The 14,575-nt window shown below is 40.3% G+C and overlaps 1 pseudogene; it reads left to right on the top strand.

Moving 5' to 3' along the window:
- Positions 1–12,146: 12,146 nt before the first annotated feature.
- On the top strand, positions 12,147–13,840 carry LOC126020286 (targeting protein for Xklp2-like; annotated as a pseudogene).
- Positions 13,841–14,575: the final 735 nt, after the last annotated feature.

The raw sequence follows: 14,575 nt of genomic DNA, 5'->3' as shown, positions 1-14,575 counted from the left end.
TCTGGGTTATTTTGTGATCTCATCAGAAGCTGTCCTAATGAAACATCTTCAAAGGGATGACATACATCCAGGGGCGAATTCACTAAAAGAGGCAACAGTGAATTTATTAATCCTTAGTTTTCTGTCAGAGAATGTGATAGTCACTATTCTGTAACAAAAAGCACCAATATAGTATATACTTATACATCTAAAGCATGTATAAAATATTTCATTTATATATTAAAATTTTTTTTAACCTGGTGGTGCTCAGAGATTACTTCTGGCTCTGCACTTGGAAATTACTCCTGGAATTATTGTGGGGACCATATAGGATGCCAGAGGTTGAAACTGGATCTGTAAGTCCCTTACCTATTGTGCTATGGCTCCGAGCCCTATATTAAAAGTTTTATATTTTAAAATTAGAGTTTCATTTATTTTTATATTTTGATTTTGGAGCTATACCTTGTGGTGCTCAAGGGTTATTCTGGTTTCATGCTCAGAGGGCCATATGCAGTGCTGGGGGTCAAATGGGATTGGCTGCATACAAAAAACAAGCACCTTAACCCTCAAGAGAGATATTCATTTATTGTTTTGGGGCCACACCTGGCTATGCTCAGGACTTACTCCCGGTTCTGTTCTCAGCAATCACTCCTGCTCCATATTTAGGGATTACTCCTGGAGGTGCTCAGTGGATCAATAATCTAAGGTGTAAGACAAGTGTCTTACCTACTGCTCCGTCCTTGACTTTTATTTTGAAGAAATTGATTCAAGAGATAATCTACAGAGACTGCACCAAATTCTACTATTGAAGCCTAAAGAGCTTGAGACTAACCTGCAAGGAGCAGTTTTGGTGTATTTTGGAAGCTCTTTGCTTTGAATAGAAAAAAAAAAGATCGTGCTTAGGGCTGAAGCGATAACACAGCAGGAGGGCATTTGCCATGCATGAGGCTGACCCAGAAAGACTGGGGTTTGATCCCTGGCATTCCACATGATTCCCCCAAGCCAGGAGTGATTTCTGAGCTCATAGCCAGGAGTAACCCCTGAGCGTCACTGGGTGTGACCCAAAAACAAACAAACAAAAAAAGAAAAGATAATGCTTAGAGTTGAAGATATAGTACAGAGCAAGCAGGAGGCTTGCCTTGCATGCAACCAACCTAGATTTTGACCCCAGAACCCATATGTTCCCCTGAATTCACCAGGACTGATCCCTGAGAGCAGAAGTAGGAGGAAGCTCTGAACACAGCTGGGTGTGGTAAAAACAAAACAAAACAAAACAAAATAAAAAAGAAGAGATCCGGCTTTTATTCTACGTATGCTTCAGCTGGTTGGATGAAGGTCAATCACATTCTGAAAGTCAAACTATTTACTCAAAATTAATCAATTGGAATGTGTATCTAATCAAAAACACTCTCACAGAAACTTGCAAAATAATGCTTGATTACATATGTGAGCACCGGCCAAGGTACACACAAAATTAAGAACTACCGAGAACTTGACTACAGAAAGGCTGACTTCTTCCCAGGAGGCAAAAGCAACTGGTGTTACCAACCAGCAGACAGTTGGAGAGAATTTTGATACTGTAGAACCAACAGTCTCTGCTTTCTTTTTTTTTTTTTTTTTGGCCACACCCGGCGGTGCTCAGGGGTTACTCCTGGCTGTCTGCTCAGAAATAGCTCCTGGCAGGCACAGGGGACCATATGGGACACGGGGATTCGGACCAACCACCTTTGGTCCTGGATCAGCTGCTTGCAAGGCAAGCGCCGCTGTGCTATCTCTCCGGGCCCAACAGCCTCTGCTTTTAAGATGAGTTTTCTGGTTCTAATTATCAATTCTCCTAAGAGTTGCTCCAGCCATAGATTTTCTCTTTAAAAATCATTTTCAGGCTGGAGAGATAGTAGCAGTAGGTCATTTGCCTTGCATGCAGCTGAACGTCGGTTTGAATCCCAGCATCCCATATGATCCCCCAGCCTACCAGGAGCGAATTCTGAGTGCAGAGCCAGGATTAACTCCTGAGCACTGCCAAGTGTCACCCAAAAACAAAACAAAACAAAAAAAGTGTAAAAATCATTTTCCAGGACTGGAGTAATAGTGCAGACAATGTGAAGGGCATTTACCTTTCTTTTTTTTTGGGGGGGGGGGGTCACACCCAGCGGTGCTCAGGGGTTACTCCTGGCTGTCTGCTCAGAAATAGCTCCTGGCAGGCACAGGGGACCATATGGGACACCGGGATTCAAGCCAACCACCTTTGGTCCTGGATCGGCTGCTTGCAAGGCAAACACCGCTGTGCTATCTCTCCGGGCCCGGGCATTTACCTTTCACACAACTAACCCATGTTTGATAACCTTGGCACCACATATGTTCTCCTCCAAGCCTGGCAGGAGTGATCTCTGAATACCAAGCCAGGAATAACACCTGAGTACTGCCAGGTGTGGCCTACAAACAGAAATCTTTTTCCAACAGGCAAATAATAAAACAGCTCCCACTTAACATCTAATTTATTTTATTTTTTATTTGAGTTTGGGTTTCACCACCTATGCTCAGGGATACTCTGAACTCAGTGCTTGGTGGTCACTCCTGGAAGTGCTCTGAGATGCATACAGTGCCATGGATCAAACCTGAGTCTCCCACTTACACCTTGAGCTATTGACTTCTGCAAGCATTATGGAGCTATTGACCACTCAGCTCTTTCTGGCCTCTTATTTAATTTTTACAGTATATTGTCAAGTATGTTTTATTTTTTCCATTTACTTAAGAGAAAAGGTAGGCTCAGAAAATAACGTGCCTTAGATCATATTGCTAGTAAGTTATAGAGGTATTATCAAAGCCAGAGTTTAGTAAAATTTGAAATTTTATGCTATGGTCCCAAAGGCAATGGATGTCTTTGCTCTCACGCTATTTTTATTTATTCTTAACATTGCTCAGGAGGCCATATAAGATACCAGGATTGAACCCAGATTGATCATGTACAAGACAAATGACTCACCCACAGTACTATTGCTCTGGCTCTATTTAATGTATGTTTTACCTGACATAAAAACAAAGAAACCATTAGACCTGTGGCTAATTAAGTAGCTATTAGGCAGATAAATATGTTTTTTAGTTACATTAAGCAGTGCTTAGTTTTTGGTCATCACTGGTGGGGTGGGCTCAGAGAATCAGGTGGGGCCAGTGATTAAACCTGAATCTCCTGTCTGCAAACAAAGTCTGTGAGCTTTGATGCCAGATTTGATGAAGTGCATAGTCATGTGGGGCAAGACAGGTTAAGGGATATGGTACAGGAGAGTAAGCTGGGACCCTCAACAGCACCTCGTTATACTGATTCTTTTTGGAGTCTCTGTCTTAGGGGCTAAGGATGCTCCTCTCCTGTGGAGTACTAGGAGGACCCTAGTACCTGAGGAATTTGTAGACTGTTTCAAAGAAAAAAAAGTAGGGGGAGAGATCACATTAACTCCTTCAATTTAAAATATTCAGTTAAACCAAGGTGCTCCATTTAGGCAGTAGCATATCCACTCACATTTTATATAATTCCTGGGGCCAGAGAGATAGTGTAAAGGTAAAGCCTTTGCCTTGCATACAGAAGGTCGGTGGTTCAAATCCCCGGCATCCCATATGGTCCCCTGAGCCTGCCAGGAGTGATTTTTGAGCATAGAGCTAGGAGTAACCCCTGAGCGCTGCCGGGTGTGACCCCAAAACAAAAAACAACATTTTATATAATTCTACCTATTTGAAATGCTTAGAATAGGCAGAAGCATAGAAGCAGAAAGTCTGTTTTAGATATTTCCGGGTGCTGGAAAGAGCACGGTGTAAGAAGTGGCTGTGTAAAGGTACAGGGTTTCTTTTGGGAATGATGAATGAATGAATGAATGAATGAAATTGTACCCTACAAACTGAAAAGATTCAAAAGTGTTTAATCCTATGTGAATTTCACTGCACATACAAAAACAATGTTTGTATTTCATTTAAACCACTTTTTTCTTTTTTCTTTTTCTTTTTTTTCTTTTCTTTCTTTCTTTCTTTTTTTTTTGGTTTTTGGTTTTTGGGTCACACCCGGCATCGCTCAGGGGTTACTCCTGGCTCTATGCTCAGAAATCGCTCCTGGCAGACTCGGGAGACCATATGGGATGCCGGGATTCAAACTACTGTCCTGAATGCAAGGCAAATGCCACACCTCCATGCTATCTCTCTGGCCCCATTCAACCCACTTCTAAGGTTAACATCTTGCTTAAACACAACATGTTTGTCAAAATGAAAGTTTCTTCCTTGCTTAATTTTCTTTCATTTTTGTTTTGGAGCCACTAAGGCTCCTGGACTCTGTACTCAGGAATTACTACTACTGGCAGGGTTGGGGGGGGGGGGTCGATCTGGGTTCCAGGATTGAACCCAAATTGGTAGTGTGCAAGCAAGCACCTAGGCTAATCTATTACTCTGGACCCTTCTTCACGCTGCATATTTTATATTCTCCCCTTTAAGAAAAGTTTCTCATTACAATTACCCTATTTTCCTCCTCTCCACCCTCATATAAAATGATAGTCTTGGAGGCAACTCATCTTTCATTTTCCAAGACCACAGAGACTCCTATTGCTAACTAGATATCTGAGAACTTTGCTGGGCAGGGAACAGGTATATTCAGAGTATGGGGAGAAGTATCTAGAATTCCCAAAGCAAATCACCAAAATATGGTGATCAGAATATGCCAAAGACCATTAACTCTGATTGTTAACAGTGATTAAAAGAAGACAATTGAAGAGCTATAGGAAAGAAACTTATCAAACACTCCAGGAAATGGCAGTCTGAATTCCCAAGAAGTAGAAAATGGGCTATATGGCAGGAAACATTTACAAGACAAAAAATTGGGAACAAGAAAAGGAAAAAGGAGGAAATTAATAAGGAAGCAGAACATAAGCCAAACCTCTGAACTGGCTTGATTTTGAGGTGTGTCTGGCTGTACCAGGTGGGTTTCTGATCTAGCAAGTCACTCACAGAGCTGGGGGGGTGGGTATGAAAGATTTCCATTGCTGATACGACCATGAACAAAAGTGGTTCTGTCTTAGATCTATAATGGTTGAGGTTTTTTTTTGACGATAAACATATATATATATATACATATATATTAATATTAGGTACTCAGACCCACAGCACATAAATCTACCATCCTTCCTTTATTCCTTTCTGATTTAACTGGGCCAACATGTGCTCTCCTTTCTTATACTCCCATATGCCAGAAATGAAAGTAGGTATTCTCAGGTGAGACTTTCTACAAAGTTCTTTTCAAAGGGAACAATAGTGATGCTGGGAGATTGTAGGGCAGTTAGGTCACATGCCCAGCATGAGCCCGGCCTGGATTTGGTCCCTTGACACTTCAAATAAAAAAATCGTCATTCTGCTGGAGATATGATAGCATGGAAGTAAGACATTTGCCTTGCACGCAGAAGGACAGTGGTTCGAATCCTGACATCTCATATAGTCCCCGAGCCTGTCAGGAGCAATTTCTGTCAGGAGCGTAGAGCCGGGAGTAACCCCTGAGCGCTGCCGGGTATGACCCCCCCCAAAAAAAAATATGGTTGACAGGACGTAGGGATAGTTCCTACTTGCAGGCAGAACCTTTAACACTTTCCTACCCCTCTTACAATGTGGCATCCTGGCATCCATATGTGAGCCGCAGTACTCAGCAGCGTATTCAGGGTTAAAACATGCCCACTCTGTTCCAAGGGGAACAGAGTAAATAAATAAAATAAATAAAATAAGTAAATAAATAAATAAAGTAAATAAAATAAGATGCAATAAATAAAAACAAGATTCACAGAAGAAGAAAGGAATGTGTGGGTTTGGGGTGATAGCAGTAAATAGCTAAAATTCTGAGACCTTCCCTCCTCCCCTAATTTCTTTCAGTTTGTCTCTAGAATGCAGAGAAGATGGAGGTACCTGGGCTAAGGGTGTCTGATGACTTTGTAAAAGCATTATGTTTGTCCTAGAGTTTGATGATTATAATCTAGTTACTTATCTAGTTTGTTTTTTATGTTTTCAGGGACGGAAGGAAGTTCTCATGCATCCAAGGCAAGTGCACGATCACTTAGCTACATCTCTGGCTTCAGATCTGTGAGTTTAATATACTAATATATTTGGAGGAGCTCACATTCTATTATTCTTCTTCCTAAACAAATAATTTTTATGTTTATTGAAGAGGGTCATGTTTTACTATTTTTTTCTATTGAGACTAGATGGAAGATATTTTTTTCTTTTTGCCTCTGAACTTAAAATATTAGATCAATTTCATATTTCTATTTTTTAGAGCTGGTTATGTGAGAATAAGCTGCATCTTATAAAAGTCATTTTAATTTTCTATTTGAATTCATATTCCTTTTGGCTTTTCATTGTCATGATTCTCATCTCGTCACATTTTACATTCCACAAATTATTTTATCCACTAAGATAAAAAATATATTTTTATGGTATAAACCTTTTCTACCTACAGACATTCTGTCTATTTTTTAAGGCCATGAAGCAAAATGCTTTTATTTGGGCAATCTGAAAAGAGTGTTAACACTGTCAAAGTAAAAGAAAAAATTACATATGTCACATTTGAGACTCAGTACAACAGGGCATAAAATGAAGTAAAGAGAAGGAGTAAAAACATGTCAAGAGGACATGCACCTATAGTCTCTTAAAAAATACTTTCAGGGGGGGCTGGCGAGATAGCATGGAGGTAAGGTGTTTGCCTTTCATGCAGAAGGTCAATGGTTCGAATCCCGGCATCCCATATGGTCCCCTGAGCCTGCAGGAGCGATTTCTGAGCCAGGAGTAAGCCCTGAGTGCCGCCTAGCATAGGATGGACCATGGTTCGATCCCCCGGCGTCCCATATGGTCCCCCCAAGCCAGGAGCGACTTCTGAGCACATAGCCAGGAGTAGCCCCTGAGCATCAAACGGGTGTGGCCCAAAAACCAAAAAAAAAAAAAAAAATACTTTCAGGGACCAGAGTGATGGTATAGCAGATAAATGTTTTCTTTGCTTGTGGCCAACCCAGGTTTGATCTCTAGAATCCTATATGCCCCACCCTCACCCTCCGACTGCCAAGAGTAATTTTTTACATGCAGATTCGGAGTAAACCCTGAGCACTGCAAAATAATGACCAATAAATACAAACACACACACACACACACACACACACACACGACAATGGGCTGAGACACATGCAATATGTGATAGAGGCCTGAGTTTATCCTTAGCACCACACGTACCCCAGGAACAGCCAGCAACAGCCCCCAAGCACCACAGAGTATAGTCAATACTTTCACAAAAGTATCAAGGAGATACTTGTTGTAAAGTTGAGGTGGATGAATTTTGTCATGAACAGTTTTGCCCTGTTGTACTGATCCTTGTTCATACTCCACAAAAGGCCCTATATACTATTGGTTAAAGTCTGTTTTCTGTAGCATCAAAAGAACAAAAATTTATGAGGTAATTAGATACTCTAAACTCTATGAAAGACACCTTGAGTCCTGACAGAGTGGAACTGGGTTGGAAAATAATATTGATTTTAAGGGTAAGTTTTTTTTTTTTTTTTTTGGACCATACCAGGCCATGTTCAGGGGTTACTCCTTGGCTCTGCACTGGCTTGGAAGACCTTATAGGATGCTGGGGGTCAAATCTGGGCCAGTTATATGAAAGGCAAATGCCCTATCTGCTCTGGCCCAGTCTTTGTTTTTTAATAAAATTTTTAATTGAATCATCATGAGATATAGTTAAAGGAGTTGTACATGATAGAGTTTCAGTCATTTATTGTCCTTCACCAGTGCACATTTCCTGCCACCAATGTAAGGTTAAGTATTATTTCATATAAGGAACAAAGATTTAAAAAAAAGGGGAAAAAAAAGGCATTTGAAATAGTCTACAAAGAAAAGTTGAGAAATCTCTAAGCTGGCTTTTCTGAAGTTTTTTCGGCTTTTGTTTGTTTTTATTTTTGTTTTGGGTCACACCTAGTTGCACTCAGGGTTTACTCCTGGCATGCTGGGAGTGGGGGAGGGGGACTCTATGGGAAGCTGAGAATGGAATCCAGGTCCATCCCAGGTCAGCTTCATGCAAGGCAAATGCCCTACAGCTGTGATATCTCTCTTGCCCAGTTTTTGGCTTTTTATTCTCATTCATAGGATGGCCTTCTGGGCTTTGACCATGATATTTATACATAATTGCACTAACACACACACACTCACCAGGAAGATGAGGGCGAGATAGGTTGAACACACACACATACACACACACACACACACACACACACAAACACACACACACACACACACACACACACACACACACACACACACACACACACACCAGGAAGATGAGGGCGAGATAGGTTGAAACTGTCTTTTCTTATCTTCCACAGTTTCTCTGGCAGGCTCCCTACTACATCACAGGGCAGCACTGAGCCACAGGAGCTGAGGATTTGTGTAATTGTACTTGATATGTGCTGCTTCTATTGTAACAAGCCAGTCAGGGAAAAAGGGGGAGAAGTGGTGACTTTGAGACTGTGGCCTGCTGTGCCTGCAGGGGGCTGTCCCCATGGTCACTGCATGTGACCTGACTCTTTCTTTTTTTTTTTTTTTTTTTTTTTTGTGGTTTTTGGGTCACACCCGGCAGTGCTCAGGGGTTACTCCTGGCTCCATGCTCAGAAATTGCTCCTGGCAGGCACGGGGGACCATATGGAACGCTGGGATTCGAACCGATGACCTCTTGCATGAAAGGCAAACGCCTTACCTCCATGCTATCTCTCCAGCCCCGTGACCTGACTCTTTCTACTGGTCAGAAGCCCAATTCTGGAGTGCATAATTTCACAGTGGGTAGGACGTAGAGGAGGGAGCTGGGAGCCAGCAAGAGTCAGAAAAAGTGTCAGATTCCTAATCCATGAAATTAGTCAATTTAGCTGGACAAAACCAGGCTTATGTACTGAGCCCTGAATCCTGAACATGCACCTTGAAATCTCCCATGAATTGGTCCCTTGGAATAGCTCATTGTATTTTGAATTGCAAAATTGTATTTTCAATTACAATTCATTGATATTGAATTGTTTTAAAGAGATTGTCTCTCAATGGTTTCATAGGAAACTGACTTTGAATCTATTTGCTCATATTGTTCTGAATGAGTTCCTTGTATTGTCCTCAGTACTTAGGAGTTCATCTTTTTTTTTTTTTTTTTTTTTTTTTTTTTTGGTTTTTGGGTCACACCCGGCAGTGCTCAGGGTTTTTCCTGGCTCCGTGCTCAGAAATTGCTCCTGGCAGGCACGGGACGCACACACACACACACACACACACACACACACACACACACACACACACACACACACCATATGGGACATCGGGATTCGAACAGATGACCTTCTGCATGAAAGGTAAACGCCTTACCTCCATGCTGTCTCTCCAGCCCGAAATTCATCACTTTTAAATGCAGAAGCCAATCAACAAAGCATTGATGTTCTTTATTAACAATAATATGGTTGCTCATTGGCACTTATCAATGAGAGCATCCATTCTCAAGATCCAAAGAACAGTGCCAGGCCCAACTTCTCTTTTCTTCAGTGGAATTTCATCTTCTCAGCAGCCTCAAAGAGCTTTTCTTGGTATTTTAATGAGAACAACACAATTAATGCCAAGCAAAGCAAGAGGGGGCCTGGTTCTGGGCGGTTATTGTATATTGTAAAGTAGACAAAAACACCTTTTGTTTTGTTGTTGTTGTTGTTACGAACAACATGACAATAAACATCCTAATCAAATTTAAAAGGCAAGCATTTGAATATTTTTAATTGGGAGGACTACATAGCGCTACATTTAGTCCAAGTTAAGAGTTTCTCATTTTGGGCTGAAATCATAAATGTGGGCATTATTGCCTTTTACAATACACCATTGATAGAACCCCAATTTTAAAGCCAATTAAAGGTTGGCAATCTTCCTACCATTGGCGAAGTAACACTTGTTAACAGTCCCCCTTGTGACATGTTTCAGCATAATCACTGATTTCTGGAAACCTTATTTAGCACTTACGGATATTTTGAAATCTCTAATGAATTTCTTTTTATAGACATTTTTACGTTTTACTCTAATTTTTTAAAGGTGTTCGGGTAGTTTAATTTTACGCACTCAGATGGGGCATGTACCCACATATTTATACGTGCAAAATAAAATGTTAGAGTATGTAGAACTATACTCTATAAATAATAGCTTCTCATAATACTCAGACTTCAGTTGCTCCATTTCTGAAATCATATTATACACTAATTCATCCAGAATAACTTTCCATTAGAATACGAATATACAGATAACATTCTGTTTAGCAATTTTAACTCGTCATTTAAGAAGTGATTCTGGAAAAAAAAATGGCCAGAATAAGTAAATTCTTTCATAGTTTCAAATAAAAGTGAAAGCTAGTAAAATTTATTTCTTATTTCATTTGGAAATAATTTGATAAGTTGGCAAAGATATGGCAAATAAATGAGCTAAGACCACTCAAGTTATTTTAGTCTTGAGTTCCTAATGCTAAAAAGAGAACTAGTTTTCACCATCTAAATATTGCAATAATGTGCTATGCCAAGAATAGTGTGAAAACAAACATAGGTAGCTGTCTGCTGGCTTTTGTGTTCTGGAATGCTTCAAGTAGATGAAATGAATTCAAGATGAGAGGATTTATACAGATACTCAATATTAGAAATTAAGAAACCAAACAAGGCTATAGAAGCATTGCGATCCAATGTTAAAAATAGATAATATTAATATAAGATATATAATGTATCCAAATATTGACAACAGATTAATTCTAGAATATCTGCCAACTTCAGGAACTGCTTATACCATCTTTACTTTTTGTCATCTAGTCATATATTAATTAGCAATAATAGAAACAAAAGATCATTAAGTCCACACAATTTATCTTTAACTGTTAATTCCTTGGGCCACACAAGGTTATTATCAGGACTATAAATATCAGTCTAAACATTCCTTTGACCCTTTCTTCTGTAGAAGAGAAATCTGTAATGTTGTCATTATTTGTGAAAATAACTAAGTAGTTATTTTTAATTTGATTTAATGATGAAAAGTTTCTTCTAAAGAAATACATTAGTCATGGGCAGGAACAATAATACAACAAGTAGGGAATTTGCCTTGCACACAGCAGACCCAAATTCAATCCCTGCAGTCCCTGGTGGCTCCTCTTATAGCACTAGGAGTAATTCCTGAGTTCAGAGCGAGGTGTGACTCCTGAGCATCACTGGATGTGGCCACCCAAAGACATTCACTGTTTAGGAATTAGTGGGTTTTTGAAAGTTAGAATAAGATACTATTTGTATAATATCTTATCCAGCAGTAACCGGAATTGGTGGTAAATAAACAAAACTTTTATTTAAAAAAATTAAAATTTTAAATAAAAATTGAGATTTGGTGAACTAAATTATTTCTTTAGTCTGGAGAACAAACAGTTGCCTATTCATGGGAATTACAATTATTTCTTAGTAACAGCCTAATTTCACTAGGAGCACTCATATATGCAGCTGAAAAATGATGTTTTCTGGTCACCTTTGGTGTTAACTATAGTTTCATGACTAAGTTCTGGGTTTTATTTTCAGATTGTAAAAGGATGAGTTGATAACAACAACAATAACAACAACAACAGTAATAAAATACTATTTTACTGGGATGAAGAATTTATCAGATGAAGAAAAAAAGCACATTTAGGGCAGAAGGTAGTCTTTTCAAAGCCATGACAGCTTTCAGGCTGCTCTCTGTAAAGAGTTAACTAAATATGGGAGGATATTCTGACATAAGACAAAAAAAGGAAAAGTAAAGGGAACTAGGACAAGAAATACTCCAACCCAACCTCAGGGATATCTTTTTACAGATAATTTTTGTCAATTCTTCTATTTAGAAGACCTATTAGACTCTTTGCTCAGAGATTTGGAACAGAAAGAAAAACAACATATAAAAATGAAAGCCAAGAGGGACCAAAAGCTATAGCACAGCGGTAAGGCATTTGCCTTGCACATGGCCAACACAGGGTGGACCCCAGTTTGAATCTCGACATTTCATATGGTCTCCCGAGTCTTCCAGGAACGACTTCTGAGTGCAGAGTCAGGAGTAACCCCTGACCACCACCAGATGCGACCCCCAAAACAAACAAACAAACAAAAATGAAAGCCAAGAGATATGCTGCTACTCTTGTAATCCATGAAATTCCACCTTCCAAGAAAATGAAAGTTTCTAATAACAAAAGAAGCCAGAGGAAGAGGAAGATGGTAGTGGTCATCAAGAGATTTCTAAAAAGAATGAGTCTTTCCTCAAAGAAAGCCAAGGACAGATATAAGATGCCAGGAAGTTTGCCTTTGAGGCATAAAGTTCTAAAAGATTCTGAGGAGCAAGAGTTGGAAAAGAGACTGAAAATGTAGCAGGAGGCGATGGAGATGCAAAAAAAGAATGAAGAATTTAAGAAAATCACTCTTGCACAAATGAACAAAATAAACAGTATCCTAAGAACCAGGAAGAATATAACGAAGTGAACTTGACATCTGAGCTGTGAAAGCATCTCTCATCTCCTGCTCGAGTATGTAGAGGATGCACCACTATTAAGCCTTTCAACTTGTCCCAGTGGTAAGAAAAGAACATTTGATGAAACAACTTCTATGTATGTGCCTCTTGCACTGCAGGTTGAAGCCTTTCATTAACAAATACCTAACAGAAAGCACTCAAAGAGGAAGAAGGATGATGTTGTTTTGTTGCCTTCTAAACCTGTTGTGGCTAAGATCTCCGGAGACCCACAGACCATTGTACTGCAAATCAAGTACCATGAGAGGCCTGTCACCCACAAAAGCACAGGGGAACAAAAGAAGGAAGAACTTGATAAAATACAGTAATATAAATTCAAAGCACAGGAGCTTGATCCCAGGATTTTTGAAAGTGGGCCCATCCTGTCTAAAAAGCCAACTGTGAAACCACCCACTCAGCTTGTTGGCTTTGATGTGGAAGTTGAGAAAAAGAATCCAAGAATAAGTCAAAGAAGAAATCAGAGAATGAACACTTTGAATTTCATTACAGACCATGCCCTTCTATAAGATCTTGGAAGATGTTGTGGGTGTTCCTGAAAAGAAAGTCCTTCCAGTCATTGTTCCAGGCCACCAGTCTTTGCGTTGAAGAACAGAATGTGAATTCTCTCCTAAGAAGTTGAAGAAGAAGAGGAGCCCATCTTGATAAGAGCTCAATCTTTGCCACATTACAGGGTGCCTTATAAACCCCAAATTCCAAAGGCAAGAACTCTATAAAGTTGCCTGTTCTTTGATTCTCAAGACAAGGAATGTCAGTTACAGAAGGAGAAAAAAATTTAAAAACTGCAGAAAGGGGAGGAGATACTTAAGTTCAAGGTACTTCTTGTGCCTCATTTTGACATCATTAACCTATCAGAGAAGACGGTGAAGAATGCAACCCAGCTGGAGCCTTTCAGTTTGGAGACAAACTAGAGAGGTCTCTGAAGGTGCAGACTTGGAAACATCAGCTGGAAGGAGAATTAAAGCAGCAGAAAAAAGCAGCTTACTTCAAGGTTCAGCAAACAATGTCACCACCCAGGAGCACTTTGTTCCCAAGAAAGGGAACAAAAACTTTTGAGGGCTTTTCTGGTTGTCTGGTTCAAAACCATTTTCTGGTGGCCACTGAGAGGAGAGCTAAGGATCGGCAGGAACTAGAGAAGAAAATGGCAGAAGTTAAAGCCCAGAAAGCTTAGCAATTGGAGGTCAGACAACAGAAAGAAAAGCAAGAGCTGGCTGGGTTATGGAAAGCACTGGTACATAAAACAAATCCAATCTGCAAGTACCAGGGCTTGGAGATAATCAACTGACCGGCCTCTGACTCTTTGTCTCCCATGTTCTCTACAGGGTTTCAGTATTAAACTAGGCTGCAAGCTGCGGACACCATGTGGAAACAGGTGCTGCTCTTTACATCAAGTCAAGAGCTTTATTTCAATGTTACAGGGCCAAGGACAGAACTCATTTCTGCAAACTTAACCTACATAGCCAGTGGAGCATACCTGACAACTTTAGACTCCAAATTTATAGACAACTGTTTGCTCACATTATTTTTTTTTTTTTTTTTGGTTTTTGGGCCACACCCTGTGACGCTCAGGGGTTACTCCTGGCTATGCACTCAGAAGTTGCTCCTGGCTTCTTGGGGGACCATATGGGATGCCGGGGGATCGAACCGCGGTCCGTCCTAGGCTAGCGCAGGCAAGGCAGGCACCTTACCTCCAGCGCCACCGCCCGGCCCCTTGCTCACATTATTGAGGCAACTGATACTCAACTTATATTTGTTTTGATTAGACTTCACATCTTTATTTTCTTTGAACCACAAGTTGATCTTTTTTTTGGGGGGGGGGCATACCCAGAAGCTCTCAGGAGTTACTACTGGCTCTGCACTCGGGAATCACTCCTGGCAGGCTCTGGGAATAATATGAGATGCCAGAGAACTAACTTGGGTCAACCTCATGCAAGCCAAACTCCCTACCTGTTCTATCACCCCAATAGTTGACCTTTAATTTTATTATTTTATTTAGTTTTATCTCTCCTCTTTCTCTCCC

The sequence above is a fragment of the Suncus etruscus genome, chromosome 10, assembly GCF_024139225.1.
Source record: "Suncus etruscus isolate mSunEtr1 chromosome 10, mSunEtr1.pri.cur, whole genome shotgun sequence".
Taxonomy (NCBI): domain Eukaryota; kingdom Metazoa; phylum Chordata; class Mammalia; order Eulipotyphla; family Soricidae; genus Suncus; species Suncus etruscus.
The sequence above is the reverse complement of the archived record's forward strand: the minus strand, read 5'-3'. Positions and strand labels throughout refer to the sequence as shown.